The 7,500-nt window shown below is 42.0% G+C and overlaps 1 pseudogene; it reads left to right on the forward strand.

Annotated features, from left to right (window-relative positions):
- The first annotated feature begins 5,824 nt into the window (after positions 1 to 5,824).
- LOC142355213 (5.8S ribosomal RNA) lies at positions 5,825 to 5,976 on the forward strand (annotated as a pseudogene).
- Positions 5,977 to 7,500: the final 1,524 nt, after the last annotated feature.

The following is a 7,500-nucleotide window of genomic DNA, read 5'->3' on the forward strand; positions in this document are numbered from 1 at the left end:
ATTGTTGACCGGTGAAACTTCACATGGGAAAGACACACAAATTACTTGACAAAACAATAAGTATTATGCTGTTTCTAGTATGCGAAAGCAGAAACATCAGCATGTGAAAGTTGTGAAGTTGAAAAGTTTTTGTGTTGAGTACGGTGTTGTTACTAGTAACCATGTCGACAGCTGGAAAGCTGTTCTCTAACCAATAAAAGGTAAAACTTCTGTATCTGAAGAGGCGGCGTGATTGAGATTTTTAACAGACTAGTATTATGTTGTTTCTAGTAGGCGAGAGCCGAAACATCGACATGTGAACATCTGGTTTTTAAATCATGAGTCAATTCTCCCTAGTATGATACAGTTGTTAGCCGGTATTGGTAACAGTAGAACAGAGATTTGGAGGGCAAAACCTGCTCATGGGAAATGCTCACAGAGCGCTATCTACCAGTACACATAGTATTATGCTGTTTCTAGTACGCGCGAGCCGAAACATCAGCATGTGAAATGTGTAATCGTGGGTAACTCTAAGTGTGTAGAGTACTGTGTAGTAACTAGTAGCCATGCCAAAGCATGCATTGAAACTCTTCGTGATTTAAAAAGCTCAAAGCAAGATTGACGAGGCCGCAAGGCTATGTCTTTCTAAATTCGAACAAATCGAAAGATTGTTCAAAGTACAATTAAACTGATTGATCCTGTCAGTTGCCATATGCTTGTCTGAAAGACTAAGCCATGCATGTGCAAGCGAAGCTTGAAAAAGTGGAACCGCGAATGGCTCATTAAATCAGTTACTATCTATTAGTTGATTTGCAAGCTAAATGAATAACTGCGGTAACCCTGCAGCTAATGCATGCTGATTGTCCGACACTGTCGGAGACTTTTACAAGACTACACCGGGTGATTTGCTAAGTACAGACACATCCCGTGATGAGTCCTAGTAACTGAAAGATCCCAGATAGCTTCGGCTTGGGGACGGAACTTCCGAATTTCTGACCTATCAACCTATGATGGTAGTGTAACGGACTACCATGGTTGTGACGGGTAACGGGGAATCAGGGTTCGATTCCGGAGAGGGAGCCTTAGAAACGGCTACCACATCCAAGGAAGGCAGCAGGCACGCAAATTACCCACTCTCCGCACGAGGAGGTAGTGACTAGAAATAATGATATGAACCTTTATGGTTTGTAATCAGAATGGAATGGACTTAAAAGCTCCATTGATGAACGAGTAGAGGGCAAGTCTGGTGCCAGCAGCCGCGGTAATACCAGCCTCTACAAGCGTATGCAATAGTTGCTGCGTTTAAAAAGCTCATAGTTGGATCTGTTTGAGTAGAACGGCAACATGGTCTTCAGTTAAATCTGTTGACTCGTTCCGCTCATCCTTCGCATCGAAGAAATAGTTTGCACTTAAATGTGACGAACTGTGGAAACGGTGTTTTCACCCTGAGAAAATTAGAGTGTTCAAAGCATCCTTTGGGATCGAATAATAAAGCATGGAATAATGGAGAATGACCCGCTACTCGATTGATGCCGGTTGGCTGAGTGCGGTAATGATTGAAAGGAACAGACGGGGGCATTTGTATTGCTACGTTAGAGGTGAAATTCTTGGATCGTGGCAAGACAAACTACTGCGAAAGCATTTGCCAAGAATGTTTTCATTAATCAAGAACGAAAGTCAGAGTATTGAAGAGGATTAGATACCCTCGTAATTCTGACCATAAACTATACCAACCTACAATTTGTCAAAGTCGATCTTGACTTGGCAAGAGATTAACCGGGAAACCAAAGTTTATTGGTTCCGGGGGAAGTATGGTTGCAAAATCGAAACTTAAAGGAATTGACGGAAGGGCACCACCAGGAGTGGAGCCTGCGGCTTAATTTGACTCAACACGGGAAAACTCACCCGGTCCAGACATCTTAAGGATTGACAGATTGAATATCTTTCATGATTATATGGGCGGTGGTGCATGGCCGTTCTTAGTTAGTGGAGTGATCTGTCTGGTTAATTCCGATAACGAACGAGATCTTCTCCATCTAAATAATGAAATTCACTATATGTGAATTCAAACACTTCTTAGAGGAACTATGCGGAATTAAATACCGCAGATGAAGTGAGGCTATAACAGGTCTGTGATGCCCTTAGATGTTCTGGACTGCACGCGCGCTACACTGTGTACTTTTAGATTGAGTACTCAGCCCTTGGTCCGAAATGGACTGGGCAATCAGAGAAAAGTACAGCGCTTCAAGGGGATCGTCTGTTGTAACTTGCAGACGTGAACCAGGAATTCCTGGTACTTATGAGTCAACAACTCATAGGGATTACGTCCCTGCCCTTTGTACACACCGCCCGTCGCTACTACTGATTGGATAGTTAAGCAAGAATTGCAAATTCCTACTGTTGGGACTTCGGTCTCCGGCAACGGGATGAAGCGGATCGAGCTTAATTGTCTAGAGGAAGTAAAAGTCGTAACAAGGTTTCCGTAGGGGAACCTGCGGAAGGATCAGTGATTGATTCCTTCGGGCATGGCTGCTGGTAGAGGCCATGTCTGTAGTGCGCATGACGCTCTGTCGCTAGAGATTGCTTGGCAACCAATCTCGAATTATGTATCGAGCTCAAAAACTACTTGTGTGGATACATAGTTCAGCAGTCATGGCAAGGGACTGCTTAAAGGGAGACTAGTTAGCAAAAGCAGCCTAGCAGAACTGCAGCTATCTAGATCTCAGAAGCTGGGTTATAGAAGCCCAGCTATAGACTTGTGAATGAGAAAGGCCTAAAAAGGTCCACAAGTCGCGTGGTTAGAACCGACACGCAAAAATCCCAGCGAGTGACAGAGCGTTGCGCTGTTCAGTGGGAAAGAGTTGAGCTACTCGGGGCGCCCACTGAACTTGCTCCGAGCCAAAGGCTCGAAAAAACACAGCTTAGCCTCAGATCCTTTACATAGAAGGCTAGCTAAAATAAACTTACCTTGGACGAGGGTAAAGTTTAGTCAGTTCTTAGGGGAGAGTAATCCACAGCTTCTCGCCCTCTGAACATTCTCCCAGATATGTAGGTCTGGGAGAGTCTCCTCCTGTTCTTCGGAATCTGGAGGTAGACAAAGACAGTACGATACGATCTTGCATCGGGATGACTAACCGATAATGATCATAATCTGACAATTTTTCCGGCTTGAGGCACCGGAGTCAGATTAAAGACACATACTGAACTAAAGGCGTATGTGCAAAGCTTGTCGGAGTGTAGAGAGTCAAGCTGAGTTGACTCGTCACGTGGTGATGACAACAGCCATGTGCAAAACACTCACAACTTTATCGTCTATGTGGAAAAGGTTGCTAACAGCGCTCTCTATGAGAGGCCCTCGCATATAACTATACGAGGAAAAGGCGATAGAGTTGTTTGAATGTGGGGCAGGTTCATCGACAAGCTAAGTTGATCACATTCTTGTTGTGGCATCCTACTAGAATTGGTCACGGTCTGCACCAACTCTCCCCAAGTTGGCCAGACTTAAAACTAGAAATAAGGTTTGCAGCTATGTGAACCTAGAAACTGTAAAGGAGTTGAAAGAACTTAAAGGAATTGAAAGAGGCCTTGAGGTATATCCTCTTGGTAAAGACCCACAAAAGCTCACAAAAGTGGCTTCGAAGGGCAAAACTGGTTCATCCAAAACAATTGGAGAGCTTAAAGCAGAACCAATTCGAATGAAACACTATTGGTGAAACTTCATCATGAGAACGTCACAAGCTGATCACGCTCTATGATATGACTAGTATTATGTTGCTTCTAGTAGGCTAAGCGCAAGCCGAAACATCAACATGTGAAAGTCGTAGAATTTTGCAATCAAACTGTGGCTAGTACTGTGATGTTACTAGTAACCTGGTGTTCCGTCATATGGCCAAGAGAGCATTTGAAGGCGAAACTTCTGCATGGGAAAGCTGCATCATGATCAAAATTTTATATCGAGTATTATGTTGACGTTAGTAGGCCTTGGCCGAAAACGCAGCATGTGAAAGGTATAGATAAAAGTTATTGTTGCAGTCAGTACTGTGTAGTTACTAGTAGCTGGATTTAAGCTCAAAATGAGACACTGTTGGTGAAACTTCATCATGAGAATGTCACAAGCTGATCAAGCTCTATGATATGACTAGTATTATGTTGCTTCTAGTAGGCTAAGCGCAAGCCGAAACATCAACATGTGAAAGTCGTAGAATTTTGCAATCAAACTGTGGCTAGTACTGTGATGTTACTAGTAACCTGGTGTTCCGTCATATGGCCAAGAGAGCATTTGAAGGCGAAACTTCTGCATGGGAAAGCTGCATCATGATCAAAATTTTATATCGAGTATTATGTTGACGTTAGTAGGCCTTGGCCGAAAACGCAGCATGTGAAAGGTATAGATAAAAGTTATTGTTGCAGTCAGTACTGTGTAGTTACTAGTAGCTGGATTTAAGCTCAAAATGAGACACTGTTGGTGAAACTTCATCATGAGAATGTCACAAGCTGATCAAGCTCTATGATATGACTAGTATTATGTTGCTTCTAGTAGGCTAAGCGCAAGCCGAAACATCAACATGTGAAAGTCGTAGAATTTTGCGATCAAATTGTGGCTAGTACTGTGATGTTACTAGTAACCTTGTGTTACGTCATATGGCCAAGAGAGCATTTGAAGGCGAAACTTCTGCATGGGGAAGCTGCATCATGAACAAAAGTTTATATCGAGTATTATGTTGACATTAGTAGGCCCTGGCCGAAAGCGCAGCATGTGAAAGGTATAGATAAAAGTTATCGTTGCAGTCAGTACTGTGTAGTTACTAGTAGCTGGATTTAAGCTCGAAATGAGACACTGTTGGTGAAACTTCATCATGAGAACGTCACAAGCTGATCACGCTCCATGATATGACTAGTATTATGTTGCTTCTAGTAGGCTAAGCGCAAGCCGAAACATCAACATGTGAAAGTCGTAGAATTTTGCGATCAAATTGTGGCTAGTACTGTGATGTTACTAGTAACCTTGTGTTACGTCATATGGCCAAGAGAGCATTTGAAGGCGAAACTTCTGCATGGGGAAGCTGCATCATGAACAAAAGTTTATATCGAGTATTATGTTGACGTTAGTAGGCCCTGGCCGAAAGCGCAGCATGTGAAAGGTATAGATAAAAGTTAGCGTTGCAGTCAGTACTGTGTAGTTACTAGTAGCTGGATTTAAGCTCGAAATGAGACACTGTTGGTGAAACTTCATCATGAGAACGTCACAAGCTGATCACGCTCTATGATATGACTAGTATTATGTTGCTTCTAGTAGGCTAAGCGCAAGCCGAAACATCAACATGTGAAAGTCGTAGAATTTTGCAATCAAACTGTGGCTAGTACTGTGATGTTACTAGTAACCTTTTCTTACGTCATATGGCCAAGAGAGCATTTGAAGGCGAAACTTCTGCATGGGGAAGCTGCATCATGAACAAAAGTTTATATCGAGTATTATGTTGACGTTAGTAGGCCCTGGCCGAAAGCGCAGCATGTGAAAGGTATAGATAAAAGTTATCGTTGCAGTCAGTACTGTGTAGTTACTAGTAGCTGGATTTAAGCTCGAAGTGAGCACTGTTGGTGAAACTTCATCATGAGAACGTCACAAGCTGATCACGCTCTATGATATGACTAGTATTATGTTGCTTATAGTAGGCTAAGCGCAAGCCGAAACATCAACATGTGAAAGTCGTAGAATTTTGCGATCAAACTGTGGCTAGTACTTTGATGATGCTTGTAGCCAACCGAATTGGTTGAAAAGCCCAATAAGTAAGCTAACTTGGGAGAGCTTGTTGGAAACCAAATGCTACTAGATTGGTCCAAATACATCCTTCAACAGGGGATCACTTGGCTCGCTTTACGAAGAGGAGCACAGCTATATGTGTTAATTCGGTATGAATCGCAAGATTTGTTTACCGACCTCTCTAACGCAAAAGGCGGTCTCGGCTTCGGCTGTTGACTGCGTCCGATTCAGGGTTATATAACTCTCGATTGAACACATTGATGTTCTATTGTTGGTGCTTCCAATAAAATTGGAACACTTAAAGCAGAACCGATTCAAATAATAGCATTCTGATCAATGATTGCATTCCTTGATCAAGAACTGCTGGAGTCATTGTGATGGCGAATTTTCTTCATAAGAAAATTGCAAAGAGACGGAACTTAATGAGACTAGTATTATGTTGTTTCTAGTAAGCGGAAGCTGAAACAGCAACATGTGAAAATCAAGTTTTGTTCAATGATCTCGAGGCGATAAGTACTATGAAGCAACTAGTAGCCTAAGCATGACTCAGATTTGAGACAGTCAAAAAGACTGGCGAAACTTCTTCACATGAAAGTTACATAGAGAACTACAAATGTATACAGCGAGTATTATGTTGTTTCTAGTAGGCGAAAGCTGAAACATCAACATGTGAAAGTTGTCTGCAAACTGTAGAACGATATGTGATTAGTACTGTGCTGTTACTAGTAGCCAGTCTGACTGTAGAAGCCAAGACAAAGGGAAACTAATGCATCTGAAAAGGACAAGTTATGGAAAGGTATGCACGATAAGTATTATGTTGTTTCTAGTAAGCGGCAGCTGAAACATCAACATGTGAACGTCGTTGTGTACAGTAACCTAGAACTATATAGTCCTTAGTAACGTGCATTTACTAGTACCTGTAATTGGTATTCAGACTCAGGCAGTTTGGAATAGTTTGGCAAAGATGCACCAGAGAAAACTGGGATTTGATACAGAAATTGTTGAATACAAGTATTATGCTGCTTCTAGTAGGTTGAATCCGAAACATCAGCATGTGAAAATTGAAAACATTTCTGGTTCGAATTGTCACAAGTATTTGGTGATCTGAGTAGCCAAACTCACTACAACGCCAATTGAAGGCAAAAATTCTCAACGGGAAAAGCTATTCTCATTGAATGAGCTAACAAGACGAGTATTATGTTGCTTCTAGTAGGCGAAAGCCAAAACATCAACATGTGAAAGTCTTGCTGAACAAATTTAATGTTGTTGAGCTCAGTACCGTGTGAATTAGTAGCCATAATTGGCGAGCGAAAATTGAACTGGCGAAACTTCGTCTTTGGAAAATTGCAGATGCCGAGCACTTATTTTGCAACGAGTATTATGTTGACTGTAGTAAGCGAAAGCCGAAACAGCAACATGTGAAAGCTGTTGAAATTTGTGGTCATTTTGCAATAAGTACAAGGAGTGTAACTAGTAGCCAGGTCAAAATTTGGGATAAGAATGAGCAAAAATTCTGCATGAGAACAGTTGAAATTATGAAACTAAATTACAAAGACTAGTATTATGTTGTTTCGAGTACGCGAAAGCGGAAACATCAACATGTGAACGTTTGTAACGAAGTTTCGTTAATTTTCAGCCTAGTACTGAGCAAGAACGAGTAGCCTCATCTCCAATCCCACGCAAAATGTAGTGAAATATGTGAGTGAACCTTATTCACGGTGAGGGTTTCCCGAGGTCTGTATTGCAGCGAGTATTATGTT

Source organism: Convolutriloba macropyga, unplaced genomic scaffold, assembly GCF_964194025.1.
Source record: "Convolutriloba macropyga unplaced genomic scaffold, txConMacr16.3 SCAFFOLD_4801, whole genome shotgun sequence".
Lineage (NCBI taxonomy): Eukaryota > Metazoa > Xenacoelomorpha > Acoela > Convolutidae > Convolutriloba > Convolutriloba macropyga.